The sequence below is a fragment of the Ambystoma mexicanum genome, chromosome 10 (genome assembly GCF_040938575.1).
Source record: "Ambystoma mexicanum isolate Mex_15411 chromosome 10, UKY_AmexF1_1, whole genome shotgun sequence".
Taxonomy (NCBI): Eukaryota; Metazoa; Chordata; class Amphibia; order Caudata; family Ambystomatidae; genus Ambystoma; species Ambystoma mexicanum.
In genome coordinates, this window is record NC_090932.1 from 1,382,762,820 (window position 1) to 1,382,779,918 (window position 17,099).

The following is a 17,099-nucleotide window of genomic DNA, read 5'->3' on the forward strand; positions in this document are numbered from 1 at the left end:
GAAGACCCCAGCCGAAGAAAGAGATCTACTACCAAATGGTTGCTTGGAGAAGCGACTAGCCCTGAGGGAGTTGGAGGTGGATGTGGGAAGAGCTTGAGCAGGGAGATATTTAGGAAGTGAGAGTTGAAGGTATTGAGGCCCCAAGTCCCAGAAAGCCTTGTGGATAATGCAGAGAGTTTTGACCTTAATCCTTGCAGCCACTGAAAGCTACTGCAGAAATTACACTCCCGCAGAGATACAATCCCTGGGCTTGAGGCCAAGGACAAGTCACGCAGTCCTGTTCTGGATGAGTTGCTTAGGGCGCAGAGTAGAAGCAGCAGGATTTAAAAAGAGGCTGTTGCAATAGTCCAGCCTAGAGATAACCACAGCTGTGGAGACAGTGAGGTTTGGGGAACTTGGTTGAGGTTGGTAAGATACATTCAGTGCTGGTTTTGGTGCCATATTTTTACAATTTATGTAGGAGATGGGTTAGTGCGGAAATACATTCTTAGCATTGTCGGAAGGAGAAAAGAGAGTTTCTGTTTCGATATTACAATGGGTGAAATGGGTAAATGAAAACATTAAAAGCATATGCCATTGAAGTGCCACTTGATGGTAGGTGATGGGAGAAAAAAAGGTATGCTTTTTAAGTATGCAATGGACGTTCAGTGGCAGATACTGTGCTCAGAGGCACGTATAACAGAGTTGTAAACATACTGCAGAAAAAGTATTCATACCTCTACTTTGTGGTGATTGGTGCTCATGTGGATGTAGAAATCTTGCATAGTTTTACTGAACTTTCTACTGGACGTGCTTTTGAATGACATGACACTTGCAGTCCGAATGTGTAACGGTACATATGAAGTGTTGTACAGAACTGTCAGTGTTAGATGCTGACGTCTTGGATGGGATTGGTGGATGCGTGTGTGACTACTTAACAGTACCCAATGAGGTAGTGCTGGACAACAAATTGTAGGAAGGGAAGGAGGACTGCTCCTGCTTTACTGGGGCGCGGCCCTCACAGTACTTGGGGAAGCGCACATGCCACATTCTGCACTTTTCACCATGCTGGCCAATGGAAATGGGACTTTGGGGATTATCCAATCAGGTAATGACGGTGTGGTTCACATGAAGGAGTGGTAATATTGTTTTTCATTACTCTGCGTAGTGAAGCGGGCTGACATGGAGAAATGCATTGTGTTGATTTTGGGTGATGCCTTTGTGATAGATCTGCACAAGTATGGCCAGGAAAGACCCTTTGATGGTGATTTTGGTTTGGAAGGAGTGGACGCATTGTGGTGCGCTGTCCATGACCGCAGTTTCGCCGATATGCATGCACTTTGCAGACAGCTGGCCAGTTTTGCTACTGTTCATGTTGTCGTTGTGCACTACGGCGACATGCATTTGGGTTACGTGGCTTGTTCCGGTTTGTTCCATTGACTGAAGAGGTTGCTGAATGCAGTGAAGAGGCTTTTTCCCACTGCTTGGTGCTTTTCGAGTGGATTGGGTCCTGCAACGTATTCCATATCTATGACAGTAATCACCACAGCTGTGCTGCTTCGGAAAATCTTTCGGCGTCTGCATCTTGCGTCGATGACATCGATACGCCGTCCTCGAGGACCTTCTCCAACGGCCGACGTCACCAGATGTTATAAGTAGGACGCACGATGCCCGTAGCCTCAGTTCTGTTTTTTCCATGTACGCTTCGGAGATCTCTGCGCGCCTCGACTCTTTGGAGTTTCTGTTCTTTTGGTTCTTCGAACCTGTTCGTTTGTGAAGTATTATCGGGATGTCTTCCTCTTCTTCCTCCCCGCGTCTGGGCTTCAAGAAGTGTGGGGACTGCGGGTCAAAGATGTCGGTGATGGACTCACACAACGCCTATCTCTGGTGCCTCGGGGAGGCCCACGACACGGATGATTGTGTCGATTGCCAGTCGCTTACGTCCAAGGCCTTGCGGGAACGTAAGAAGAAGCTGTCGGTCAGTAAGGTGTCCAAGCCCCGGAAGGTGAGGTCCACTGGGCTTTCGACGGACGATTCGAGGGGCGACTCTCCGCATCATAGTCGTAACTCTAGGGGGTCTCAGTCCCGGAGTGGGTCCTGCCACTCCTCTGCCTCTTCGAGGCACTCCCAGAAGTGCAGTCATCAGTCGCCTTCCCTGTTCTCATCCAAGGACTCCGCCCATCCGCGGGTTTCTTATCCCACCAAGCGTTCCTCTCCGGAGGAATTGGCTTCCTTCGGGAAGAAAATGTTGGCGATTCTTGAATCGCAGGGCTCCGGTCTGTCCGTGCCTCCGAGAAGGGTCGGTCGTGACCGTACTAGAAACACCGCTCAAACGCCTCCGGGATTGGGTGGTCCGCACGATTCGCGGGAGAGGTCCCGCTCGGACAAGGGGAATTGTTCTAGTCATGCCCGTTCCAGGTCCCGGTCCTCGACGCGCTCGAGCCTGTGTGCACCTGTGAAGTCTTCGAAGAAGATGTCGACGCTGGTGGCGCCGAGGTTGTCGACGGACTCTCTCGGGGCTCCGTCCTCGAGGCCTGTGTGGAAGCCGTCGATGTTGTCGGTGCCGATTCACTCGACGTCGATGACGTTTCACTCGACGCCCTCGACGCCTTTCGAGGCTGTGGTGTTGGAGGTACCCCGTGGCACGGGGGTACCCCCTAGAAAGGCTCTGGCCAAGGCAAAACATGTCTTTCTCCCTTATTCAATGCCCACTATCCAGCCTATGGAGGATATTTCCGAGGTGGAAGAGGGTTCTGAAGATGGGTTGGTTCCGGACACGGTACCAGATGAGATTCTTTTTGATCATAGCCAGATTGAGGACCTGCGTCAGTCACTGCATGACGCCAATGGTCTGGACACCTCTTCGGAGGTGGAGTTCTGTAGACCTGAGCCTGGCACCCATGCCGAGTCATCGTACCGGCGCCTTATGTCGAGGGTCACGGACTACTTGGGGTGGCCAATTGATTTTGTGCAGGATGACCTGACGGATATCCTCGACCAAGGTCCACCCACTGACCCAGTACTGCCATTCCATATGGCTCTGCAAAGAAGGGTGGCAGCGGCTTGGACTGCTCCAGAGAGTCTCCCGGCAGTGGACAAGTCTTTGCCGTGAAAATACCACCCAGCCAGTAGTGACCCCTGCTACTTGACCACGCACCCCACTCCAGAGAGTTTGGTGGTGCAGGCGGCTACGGCCCCAGCAAAGCAGGCGTCGTATCCTACCATCCCTCTTGATAGGTACGACAAGCCTTTTGATGGCTGGGCGAAGAAAGTGTTTTCTTCAGGGGGTATGGCTCTTGTCATGATGCCTACCCCCGGAGCACCAGGCCAGGCCCAGCACCCCCGGAAGCAGGCATCATGCCCTCGGGTAAAAGCCCAGCGGCCCCTTATAGGGGCTCTTTGGACTCAGTCCTGGCGCCTTTGGCGCCAGGCTCATAAAGGGAGGTGTTTTGTGCACTTACCTGATGCAGACCATGCTGCACGCTTCAGGCCTCCCTGAGACCTAAAAGGGACTATTTTTTCATAGGGACTATTTTTTCACTCTGGCGTGGCCAGGGAAGGATACATACCTAGTTGGGGAAGGATACATACCTGGGACTTCTTTGGAGGCTATTTAAGCCACGCCCAGACAGCAGCTCATGCTTCCTGTTGTTCTGCTTCCTGCAGCTTAACGCTCACCGTGTCTGCTCCTGCTCCTGGACTCCAGCCACGCCCGCCTCGAATCTGGAAGACCTGCAAGGAAGGAAGAGAAGAGAAAGGTGAAAACCAAGGACTATTTTAAACTTCTTACCTACATACGGAATCTTCTCGCCAGCATCCCTGAAGAAAGACTTCCATTTAAAAGCATTGCGTTGCTCGCTGCAGCGCCACGCTTCACTCACCTGTCCTCGAGACATCTCCCGGCTCCATCGCGGCTGTCAGCATCGGACGCCACATCTCTGCACCTAGGGGAGAGAGGAAGAAACAAAAGGTGAGCAGAAGGAACACAGAAGGAAAGCCTGATTAACAGCCATAATACTTACCGGCTTTTCTTCCACATTTCGGGTCGGCGCCGCCCCATTGGCAGGTACCGTACCCCGGCCCCTATGGGGAAAGGACAAGAGACATTTCTGGGGAATGATAAGGACATTTAGAGGGATCGCCCTCATCACTACTCACCTCGGCAGTTTAACCCCTCGACGCATCGCCTTCATTCTGCACCTGAAATAAAGGACAGATCACAGGTTAGAAAGACAACATAAAGGGGGCCTCACTTGAACTTTGAACTTTCATACTTACGGCGCATCGCTCAGGAAAGTCAAGTGGATTTTGCCAGCGCTATTCTGAAAACCAGTGAAGTAACTGGACGAACACGCGCCCCTGCACCAGAAGCAGGATGGAGAGTTCATCCTTCCAAACCATAAGGTGAGCTTAAACCGGGGTTTGGAGGAAGTTAGAGAGGAACGAAGGGGGAAGGGGGAAAGAGGGGAGCTAGCACACTATTGTGCAGACTGTTAATCCCCTTTCGCAACTGCAGAAGGATATTCCTACGGGCCAGGCAAGCACGATTTGGAGGTCCTGTCCAATCGGTGTTCCGGGTCCTGCGCATCACGCTAGAAGAGGCCACAGCAATCCAGACTAAACCAGCGCCCCCGTGGGAACCAGATGAGCGTTACAGCTCTTCAGGCGGCCAACACCGTATGTGCCTTGTCACGTTTCACGCACACTCTGTGGAACTGTATTTCCTTAGCGGCTGAACATATTCCCGAAGGGGACGAATGGGATGGTTTTCTTGCTATTATTCAGGATGGCAAGGATGCTATGTGTGAGTCTGTTCAGTCGGGTTTGGACATGGCAGACTGTGTCAGCCGGTCCATGGCGGCGAGCACCGTAATACGCAGGTTTGCGTGGTTGAGGAAGTCAGGGTTTGCTCCTGATGTGCAAGCCAGGCTCCTCAACATGCCCTTTGATGGTGAACATCTTTTTGGCAGCAAGGCTGACGAGAGCCTTGAGAGGTTGCAGACCTCCAAAGCTTCAGCAAAGTCGTTGGGCGCTGCAGTCCGCCAACCTCTGCCTTTTCGTCCTAGGGGACAGCAATGGAGGGGAGTTTCCTTTCGTTATTACTCATCCTTTAGTAAAGCGAGAGGAGCTGCAAGTCAAAGGGGCAACCGTAGGAGTGCCTGAGGTGGAAAACAGGGTACTCAAGGTGCCAAGGCCGCTCGGGCAGTTGCCTCTTTGCCCTCAGGCACTGCCGCAGCCGCTTCTGCTGAGTCATGAGGCCCATGCTTTGCCGGTTGGGGGAAGGCTGGCGCAGCATCTTGTAGAATGGTGTGCCATTACTTCAGATGTGTGGGTTCTGGAGATCATAGCCTGCGGCTACTGTCTTCCTTTCCGGCAGAGGCCTCACGACAATCCACCAGGGAATCTCTCTTTGAAGAGTCCGGATCGGCTCCTTGCGCAGGGAAATTCAAGCTCTGCTGGAGAAAGGCGCCATAGAGCTGGTGCCTGTAATGGAGAGGAACAAGGGATGGTATTCCCCTTATTTTTTGATTTCGAAGAAAGACGGGGGATTGAGACCCATCATGGACTTGCGGGGTTTGAGCAAGCTCCTCAGGAAGGACAAGTTCAAGATGGTTACTCTCTCTCAAGTCCTCCAGGCCCTTCAACTTCAGGACTGGTTGGTGTCTCTCGACCTCAAGGATGCTTATTTTCATGTGCCGATCCATCCCATGCACAAGAAGTACCTGAGGTTCGCGGTTGGCGACTCGCACTTTCAGTTTCGGGTCTTAGTACATTAACTCAGCGGCTCCAGTACATTGGAGCAGTGCTTGACACGTCCTTGGGGCAGTGGTATCCTCCCCAGGTGAGGGCTCACCACATTGAGCAGATGGTGCACAAGTTTCAACATGCGCAGAGTCTCCCAGCGTTCAAGTTCTTGAGGTTGCTCGGACTCATGGCATCCTCCATTCTTCTGGTGCCAGAGGCCAGGTTGCAGATGAGATCTCTGCAATGGGCTCTCAAGCTCCAGTGGTCTCAGTCCTCTGACAGGATGTCGGACCCCGTTCAGGTGCCGCCCTCGATCGCCCAGGATCTTCTGTGGTGAGCCGACGAAGGCAATCTGATGAGGGGGGCTCCATTTTGGCTACCCTGGCCGGAGGTGACCATCGTGACGGACGTATCCCTCACGGGATGGGGCGCGCATGCCAATGAGTTGACAGTTAGCGGTCGTTGGTCTCCGTCGGAGTCCAGACTCCATATCATTCTGTTGGAGCTGAGGGCCGTCAGGCTTGCCCTAAAGGCTTTTCTGCCGATTGTGCGAGGAAAGAATGTCCTGATTCTGACGGACAACACGGTGGCCATGCACTACCTCAACAAAAAGGGGGGGGCAGGGTCACTTCCTCTGTGCAGGGAGGCGATGCAGCTCTGGTTCTGGGCCATCCAGCTGGAAATTTCGATCTCGGCAGTTCATCTGGCCGGAGACGAAAACGAGACAGCGGACGCTCTGAGCAGGCAGAGCACGATCTCTCACGAGTGGGAGCTGGCTCAGGAGATTCTCCTGGAGATCTTCGCCCTTTGGGGAACCCCTCAAGTGGATCTCTTCGCCTCCAGTGTCAACCGGAAGTGCGAAAGGTTCTGCTTGCGGGAATTTCCTCCAAGAGGAGCCTTAGGAGATGCGTTCATGGTGGAGTGGTCATTCCCACTGCTGTACGCGTTTCCTCCAGTCCCCGTCATCCCGCAAGTGCTGCAGAGGTTACGGAGGTTCGGTTCCCGGATGATCCTCATTGCTCCGGCATGGGTCAGGAGGACGTGGTGCCCGGACCTTCTCGACTTGTCCATCTGCCCTCCATGTCGTCTTCCCTACCGAGACGATCTGCTCTCACGGGAGGGGGGTCAGGTTCTCCATCCAGAGGTCAGATCCCTCAACCTTCACGCTTGGCTTCTGAAAGGTTGAGGTATAAGGATTGGGACCTCCCTGAATACGTGATGGAGGTGTTGCTTTCGGCCAGACGACCGGCAACAAAGTCCCCGTGCCGTTGGAGAAAGTTCTGCGACTGGTGCAGGGTTCAGTATGTGGATCCTTTTTCATGTGACATTCCTGTCGTTCTGTCTTTTTTGCTTTCTTTGGCCCACAAGGGCCTGCAAGTGGGTACCATTAAAGGTTACCTGGCGGCGCTGTCTATATTTAAGCGCTCGTCTGAGGAGTGTTCTTATTTTAAAATCCCTTTAATTTCTCAGTTTCTGAAAGGGCTCACTAATGTGTTCCCTCCGTCACCTTTCCAGGTGCCCGGTTGGGATCTGAACCTTGTTCTCAAGTTTATAATGGGTGCTCCCTTTGAGCCTTTGCATTCTTGTCCTTTGAAACTGTTAACCCTTAAAATTGTGTTTTTAGTTGTGGTCACTTCCGCTCGCAGAGTGAGTTACAGGCACTTTCAGTTAAGCCACCCTTCACTGTGTTTCATAAGGACAGGGTTGTCCTTAGAGTTCGTCCATCCTTCCGAAGGTGGTGTCGAAATTTCATTTAAGCCAGAAGGTTATTCTTCTGGCATTTTATCCTCCTCCACATCCTGGTAAGGAAGAGGAGAGGCTCCATAGGCTGGATCCTAGGAGAACTTTAAGCTTCTACATTTCACGCATGTCCCGAGTCAGAGTGGATGAGAAAACTCTTTCTTGGTTACGCTGGAAGGCATTTGGGACAAGCTGTTACTAAGCAGACTTTGTCTCGATGGATCATCTTGGCAATTGCCGAATGTTACCGCTTGGCGGGTAAGGACCCTCCGGTAGGCTTACGGGCCCATTCTACCAGGGGTATGCTGCCTTTACTGCCCTGCAGAGGGGTGTTCCTATTCGTAACATCTGTGATGCAGCCACCTGGGCTTCGGTCCATACTTTTGTACATCACTACTCCCTCGATTCTATTCGGGGCAGGATCTGGCCTTTGGCAAGGCGGTCCTTTACTCTGCAATTTGATTGGGCATTCTAAATTTGTATATTCTAAATTCTTTTCCCACCTGCTTACGTTGGTACTGCTTTGGGAGTCTGTCATAGATATGGAATACGTCGGAGGACCCAATCCCCTCGAACAACAAGTTACTTTCTTACCTGGTAACGTTCTTTCGATGGGATGGTCCGACGACGTATTCCATACCGCTCCCTCCCTGCCTACCCCGCTACAGAATTTCTTATGCGATTGCTGCTTACGTTTCTGCAAGACTTTCTGTGGTCATAATGGCAGAAGATTGGTGCCACACGTTCTGGGAAAAAACTACAACTGAGGCTATGGGTGTCGTGCATCCTACTTATAACATCTGGTGACGTCGGAGGAGGTCCTCGAGGATGGCGTATCGACATCATCGACGCAGGACGCAGATGTCGAAAGATTTTCGGAAGCAGCACAGCTGTGGTGATTACTGTCATAGATATGGAATACTTTGTTTGACCATCTCATCGAACGAACGTTACCAGGTAAGAAAGTAACTTGTTCTACTCAGCCATACCACCAAGAAGAGTATGAGACTACTCTAATGTATGTTGTTCCCAGCCAGAGGCTGGAAGGGGTCTCATCACAGAAGCATGTGTGATTTTTTTTGTCCGCTGGCTGGATAGTCATCTGCAACAATGGCATAATTGATTGTCAAAATGCAGATTTTTTCCATGCAAATGGCATTTCGTTGTCGCCCATGCTGTTTTGTTTGCCCATCTACAGGATGCGTTGAAGAGTTTACTGTAAGATTGTGAGGAGAAGAAAACACAAAATTCTATAACAACCAAAAAAAGGTGTTCCTCTAGAAGCACCTAAAAAATAAAATTAAAGGCTCTTATCGGAGCCACCACTAAAGACAAAATCCCCTACCCTGGTGGCAGTTTATTTCCCCACGCCGGCACACCACACGAAAGCTAAATCCGGGGCTTTTGTGGATGGCAGTCATGGAAATGGGACTGTGCAGGCTAAGGGATTGCGCAATAACTTTTGTGGGTGTGATGTGTACGCAGAGGACTGTTGTACAGAACTGATAGTGTTACATGGAGACATTTTCAATGTGATTGGTGGAGACGTGCATGACTATTTAATAGTACCCAATGAGGGCGTGCTGGAAAGAAAATAGAAATGGAAGAAGGACTGTGTCTGCTTTAGTGGGGCGCGGCCCTCGCAGTAGTTGGGGAAGCATACGTGCCGCATACTACCGTTTTCAGCATGCTGCCCATGGGAATGGGACAGTGGGGATTATCGGTACTGAAGGTGCAGTTCACAGGAAGGGGCATTAATACTTTTCTCCATTACTGTGCGTAGTGAGCCGGCCTGACATGGCTGCCATTACTTCCAAAGGTAACGTAGCACAGCAGATTTGGTCCGACATCAATTACAGCTCAAAGCTATGTGGGCCGCTTCTCAGTTCTGAAAAGCTACAAACAGATTTCAGAGCAGCTCTGGGGTGACCTTTTGGAGGGCTGCTGTGGAGAACTTGCACCCGGAAAACAGGCCTAAAATCATTCAAACAATAAAAACCATGTGCAATGGCACATTGTGGGGTATTTGTAAGCGTGTAATTTCCCAAGTACACTCCATAGATTGCAGAACACTCTACTTTTCCGCTGTCCTAGAGTTCGGATCGTGACGCGCAGCATGGGTGCGGTCGCATGGTGACATCGCGTTCTCGATTGAGACCGCTGTCCGCAGGACGTGTTTTTGGCAAAAAAGTTTGTGTGCATGTGTATAGGTGTCCTATGCACACCTTTGGGATCTCTGGACTGATTAATAGTGCACACCCATGCGCTGACCATTTTGGGGCTAGCTGGGTGTTTGTAGGGTATAGCAGGTGGGTACAGCTACCTGTAGGACGCGTGTGGGTGGATCAAACTAATTAAAGTTTGTCACAAGTTTGTACGCATATGCTGGACAGGGTGGGTGTCACCAGGAGACAGAGGAAGAGATACGCATATGCATACTTGTGCAACGGACAAACGTCCACTCCCACAACTAATCATAGGTGGTTCACAAGATGCAGACATGCAGGTCATACTGGAGTCATACGGATGCCTCCATTATGATTGCGTATAGGCTGTGCAGGTGCGGTGGCCATAGGGCAGCTCCCTTTTGCTTAACTGCGGTCATTCCAACCAGTACTGTGCGCCGCTGAATCATAAAGGCATTTTAAAACAAAGGAAAAGCCACATATACACTCAGCAACAATTTAAATATCAACGTTTACTTCCAAACATTTATACATACTACTTGAAAAGGGAAGGGGTAGCACAAGTGGATACATATTGTGGGGAATTGGGGATTTGTACAAGTGTGTTGTGCGGGGAGGAAGGGATTGAGGTATTACCGTAACGTTTCTGATCACACAGATTTTGAGGGGATGACGGGCTGTGAAATGGGGAAGGAGTACAGTGCAGGTCGAGTAGTGGTACATTTTTATTCTCCATAATATGTCCTTGTACGTAATCTTTTAAGGCAGCAAAATTGTTCACCAATTCTTCCATTTTGGATTCCAGGCTGTCCAGTTTCCTATTTACAGAGTTTCTATCCTTTCCTGTGCCCGTATGCTGTTGTGGAAGGGGTGCCGCTTCTACTGCCTTGCTTTTCTTTCCAATATGTTCTCCTAAAGAAAAGAAAATCTGTTTGGTGTACATGAGGCAATAGATGTTACATATTTTACGTTTCAGACTGCGGTGCGTACCAATGGGGTTACTATCGTAAGTCACTTTGTCATGAAGGACATTTTCTTCCAGCCACTCTAATGTGCTTGCCATTGCTGCATTAAAAACAAAAAGTTATGCTTCTCTACTATTTTATGCTGCACCACCTGTGCAATTATCAGATACACTTTAGTGTGCTTACTACATTGTAGTGAGGTTCTGGTCTTGGTACTTTCCAGTCCTTACTCTGACCGTTGGTTCTTAAAACCCATGTAAAGTAGCAGTGCAGTAAGATTGTTGAAGGCAGAAGTCACTTCTGTTGTTGTTGCATTCCGTTATGGTGTACTCCCTATGCCTTTGTCCTGTTTGTTTCATAAGTACACTGTTTGCAGACCTACTCTATTTTCTCTTGCAATTCATGTACATGGTGCTGTTTGTATATGTTGCTTGTGTTTGCTGAATGGTACCACTATGTAAGAGAGCCCCTGCCTTTCTAAGCAGTTTGGATGCCACCCGATGTCCGCAACCAGACACAGTCTGCGACTGCTGTGCGCATTAACATGATGCCAGCAGGTTCCGTTTTTTGTAAAGTACATCTTTACAAACTTATGGTTTCCTGGTAAAAACCTATGAAATTTACTGAAAAAACATTTCTAAAGGGACGTTATGGTTAAGTTGCACTACTAAAAAACCTATCAAATTCAAAGGAAAACCGTTGTTACAGGGTGGTTATGGTTAGAGGTAAAACCGAAAACCCCCAGAAATTTGCCAGTTATGGTAAGCTAAGCAACCATAACTCACGCTATCACTGTGCACTACAAGGACTAACATCCATGACATCACAAATGTCATTGATGACATGACTGGTGACATCACATGTGTATTTATTTTTTATGAAAAGCCTCCACTAAAGATTGTCATTGTAATGTTGGCAGAAAACTATCAGAGATCATTGGAAGAACTATCATGGGATAAACAGTTCATTAACCAGTGCATTGATATAAACGCCATTGCATTGCAGAGTTCATTCCAGTACATGACCCAACTCATGTAGAAACGTAGGCATTGTCTGCAGCACGCATCATACAGGTGCACTATTCAAGATCTTCCCATGTTGGATAGTAACATGATGAATGCTTTTGTTTCAAAGTTTTGTCTACTGTGCAACATGTAATAACTAAGAATTCCTCACTTACTACATAATTGTACTACTATACACAAATCATAAAGAGGACACTTACAAATATGAGCACATACAAGGAAAGTAAAGTAAGCAAAACAGTAGCAGCACTACCAGAAAGTGTTCATAATCATAATAATAATAATAATAATTTGGCATTTCTATAGCGCTACGAACCTTCAGGTATCTGAGCGCTGCTTATTATTACCCACGGTGTGTGGTGCTCATTTATCGACCTCGGAAGGATGAAAGGCTGTGTTTGGCCCCGCCGGAATTCGAGCCTGCGTTAGCAAGCTCTGCACTGATGTCAAAGCGAGCGCTCTACTCGCTGCGCCACTTGACATACCCTAACTGATTATCTTCATGCAAAGAAATGCTTGCTGTGTTTCAGGCTTGCTTCTTTCCCTATGTATATGTATCATATCATGTGCCTGAACCCTAAGGAAAGTAGCGTAAGACCATATGTGAAGGGTAAGATCTACAACTATAGTACCTTTTTGAATTTTGTGTTCCTGACTCTCAGAGAAGAAAGGCACCTGGTGTACATATGTCACTGAACAAAAAAAGAGGGAGCCACACGTGATGTCATCAGTCATGTCATCAATGACATTTGTGATGTCATCTTTGTCTAGGGTGTCAGTCCTTGCAGTGCACAGTGGTAGCGCGAGTTATGGTTGCTTAGCTTACCAAAACTGGAGAATTTCTGGGGGTTTTCGGTTTGACCTGTAACCATAACATCCCTGTAAAAACGATTTTCCATTGAATAACAGTTTGTTTAGTAGTGCAGCTTAACCATAACGTCCCTTTTAACAACGTTTTTTCAATGATATACATATATTTCCTCCTAGTGTAAATGTGGGGTTATGGGTTTCTAGCTTATGCATATAATATAATATAGGCTATTATGCACTGCATGTACGTTTTTCAGGTTTGTGCTAGGGAAGCGGTGGTATCAATTGAGCGTGCACAGACTATTTCGACTCATTTGCCCAACCTGGGAGAATGGCTTGCTAATTCTATTATACCGTTATAAGTTTGCTTCCCCTCTCACCTCATAGACAGAGTGCCACTGTGCAGTTTAAAAAATGAGGGTATATGGGATTTACATTCGCATAAGGTTTTATGGGAGTAGAAATGTCAAACTTGTTCTCAATCCCCAATAGGCTGTGTTACGGAAGTCTTCATATCACAGCTTAATGTTAACTGTTTTTGTGAAAACACTGAGTACAATTTAATTCGATTTTAATATGCAAAAAACTGTGCACAGACTGCAGAAAGGGCTATCTGTAGAATTGCTCACACAGCTCAGAAATGTACTTTGGTTTGGACTAAAATGACATATCACGTGATTTTAAATCATACACATTTCATTTTAAAAATACACTTTTCAGTTCCCATTAAAAAAATCCATGTTTTGTAGCACTCTTTCCGAACCAACCCCTTTTGTTATTTATCAGGAGAAAAGTTCTAGGTAGCATCTATCTTTTCATTTGGGAAATTGTATATACTAACTATGGATTAGTCTTTAAAGGCATGGTGTCACCAAATACCCTCCCAGATTGGACATTTCCCCATCAGCAAAGCCCCCCGATCTGCTTCCAGGAAGTTAGAACTGCCTATGTTTAAGTTGGTTGTAAAGGAATATACAACCAGTACAGTAATACAGTAATATTGGAAGAATAAGAAGACACTGTGCCTGACCCTGAGTATTATTCCAATACCACATCGAAGATATGAGAGACGTTATGTGTGATGCTGGAAATGCATCAGAGGGACAAGGCCTCCGTATCCTTGTCCTTTACTGCCTTTTTATCGTGTGTTCTGTCATATTTTCTGCGCAGGAGTTCATGTGGGACTCCTGGCGGTGCAGCTCTCTCTCTCTTTTGATTTGGTGAACAGACCCGCGGGATACCCTTACGGCATCCATGGGTGGGGGTACAACCCTGTGCCCCTAGTGTATGTTTTTGGGCACCTGTGGGTGGCCCGCAGAGCAGGGTATGGGCTGGTGGCAGCTCCATGCTGAATTTGACAGGTGCGCTGAGTATCCTACATTTTGGGATACTCCGGCCCTGCCATTGGAATCAGTTGATTCCTGATGGGAAACAAGATGGCCCCTGTGGCCTCTTGCTTTCTATTACCTGTTACCTTGTTTTCCCAAAGTCCTGGGAAGCCCTGACTCTGTCCCTTCCCCCTGACTGGCTTTTGGGTGGAAGTTCCATATATGGAGTTGTTGTGAAGTCCAGTCCAGACTGACTGGAGCCTTCCCAGTGACTGTATGTTGAGGGTACGCCCTGTGGGTGGGACCTGGGTGAATTGAGTGTGTGACCAATATGCACTTCTTGTTGTGGCTGTCTGGTTTCTGGTATGAGAGACAAAGACTGAAACAGCCCTGTCTGAAACTGGCCTGAATGCAGTGTGTAGTGTTGAATGGCTGGGTACTTGTCCCAATCCACATTCCTTGTTGTGAGTGTCTGAAAGGGAGGAGTGTGGCCTGAATACACTGTGTGCCTGATTGGCTGACTGACTGCATGAATGTCCTTCTGTATGATTGGCTGCTGAGAGTGACCCAGCAGTGTGGATGAGAGACAAGATAGTATATCTGGGGACCTCTCGCCACTGGAAATTGTTCAGAAGCTGTGTCTACACTTGAAGAGTAACTGGAACTGCTGATCCTCGACGCCCAGCTGGAAGACGAAGACTTGCTGTTGCATTTTCTTCGACCTGATCTGAAAGCTGCCGAACTCGTCAAGGACTGATCCGAGAGAGCACCTGGTAAGGCGCCCTCTTCCCGTGCTCCGAGGGACCATAGACTACCGCTAACCTTTGCCGAAGCTCCCTGGAAGTCAGACCCTCGAAAGGCTGCCGACCCGAGACGGGACCGCTGAGGAGAATGAAGCAAAGCACCCAGACTTCGCCGCTGTCGAAGTCTATTGCCATCGACCAGGGTTCGCAGGTTTGTGTAACCGCTGGAGGCCCATCGAAGTTGTGTTGCCCAGCCGTGGGGACCACTTGACGATACATACCTAGTTGGGGAAGGATACATACCTGGGACTTCTTTGGAGGCTATTTAAGCCACGCCCAGACAGCAGCTCATGCTTCCTGTTGTTCTGCTTCCTGCAGCTTAACGCTCACCGTGTCTGCTCCTGCTCCTGGACTCCAGCCACGCCCGCCTCGAATCTGGAAGACCTGCAAGGAAGGAAGAGAAGAGAAAGGTGAAAACCAAGGACTATTTTAAACTTCTTACCTACATACGGAATCTTCTCGCCAGCATCCCTGAAGAAAGACTTCCATTTAAAAGCATTGCGTTGCTCGCTGCAGCGCCACGCTTCACTCACCTGTCCTCGAGACATCTCCCGGCTCCATCGCGGCTGTCAGCATCGGACGCCACATCTCTGCACCTAGGGGAGAGAGGAAGAAACAAAAGGTGAGCAGAAGGAACACAGAAGGAAAGCCTGATTAACAGCCATAATACTTACCGGCTTTTCTTCCACATTTCGGGTCGGCGCCGCCCCATTGGCAGGTACCGTACCCCGGCCCCTATGGGGAAAGGACAAGAGACATTTCTGGGGAATGATAAGGACATTTAGAGGGATCGCCCTCATCACTACTCACCTCGGCAGTTTAACCCCTCGACGCATCGCCTTCATTCTGCACCTGAAATAAAGGACAGATCACAGGTTAGAAAGACAACATAAAGGGGGCCTCACTTGAACTTTGAACTTTCATACTTACGGCGCATCGCTCAGGAAAGTCAAGTGGATTTTGCCAGCGCTATTCTGAAAACCAGTGAAGTAACTGGACGAACACGCGCCCCTGCACCAGAAGCAGGATGGAGAGTTCATCCTTCCAAACCATAAGGTGAGCTTAAACCGGGGTTTGGAGGAAGTTAGAGAGGAACGAAGGGGGAAGGGGGAAAGAGGGGAGCTAGCACACTATTGTGCAGACTGTTAATCCCCTTTCGCAACTGCAGAAGGATATTCCTACGGGCCAGGCAAGCACGATTTGGAGGTCCTGTCCAATCGGTGTTCCGGGTCCTGCGCATCACGCTAGAAGAGGCCACAGCAATCCAGACTAAACCAGCGCCCCCGTGGGAACCAGATGAGCGTTACAGCTCTTCAGGCGGCCAACACCGTATGTGCCTTGTCACGTTTCACGCACACTCTGTGGAACTGTATTTCCTTAGCGGCTGAACATATTCCCGAAGGGGACGAATGGGATGGTTTTCTTGCTATTATTCAGGATGGCAAGGATGCTATGTGTGAGTCTGTTCAGTCGGGTTTGGACATGGCAGACTGTGTCAGCCGGTCCATGGCGGCGAGCACCGTAATACGCAGGTTTGCGTGGTTGAGGAAGTCAGGGTTTGCTCCTGATGTGCAAGCCAGGCTCCTCAACATGCCCTTTGATGGTGAACATCTTTTTGGCAGCAAGGCTGACGAGAGCCTTGAGAGGTTGCAGACCTCCAAAGCTTCAGCAAAGTCGTTGGGCGCTGCAGTCCGCCAACCTCTGCCTTTTCGTCCTAGGGGACAGCAATGGAGGGGAGTTTCCTTTCGTTATTACTCATCCTTTAGTAAAGCGAGAGGAGCTGCAAGTCAAAGGGGCAACCGTAGGAGTGCCTGAGGTGGAAAACAGGGTACTCAAGGTGCCAAGGCCGCTCGGGCAGTTGCCTCTTTGCCCTCAGGCACTGCCGCAGCCGCTTCTGCTGAGTCATGAGGCCCATGCTTTGCCGGTTGGGGGAAGGCTGGCGCAGCATCTTGTAGAATGGTGTGCCATTACTTCAGATGTGTGGGTTCTGGAGATCATAGCCTGCGGCTACTGTCTTCCTTTCCGGCAGAGGCCTCACGACAATCCACCAGGGAATCTCTCTTTGAAGAGTCCGGATCGGCTCCTTGCGCAGGGAAATTCAAGCTCTGCTGGAGAAAGGCGCCATAGAGCTGGTGCCTGTAATGGAGAGGAACAAGGGATGGTATTCCCCTTATTTTTTGATTTCGAAGAAAGACGGGGGATTGAGACCCATCATGGACTTGCGGGGTTTGAGCAAGCTCCTCAGGAAGGACAAGTTCAAGATGGTTACTCTCTCTCAAGTCCTCCAGGCCCTTCAACTTCAGGACTGGTTGGTGTCTCTCGACCTCAAGGATGCTTATTTTCATGTGCCGATCCATCCCATGCACAAGAAGTACCTGAGGTTCGCGGTTGGCGACTCGCACTTTCAGTTTCGGGTCTTAGTACATTAACTCAGCGGCTCCAGTACATTGGAGCAGTGCTTGACACGTCCTTGGGGCAGTGGTATCCTCCCCAGGTGAGGGCTCACCACATTGAGCAG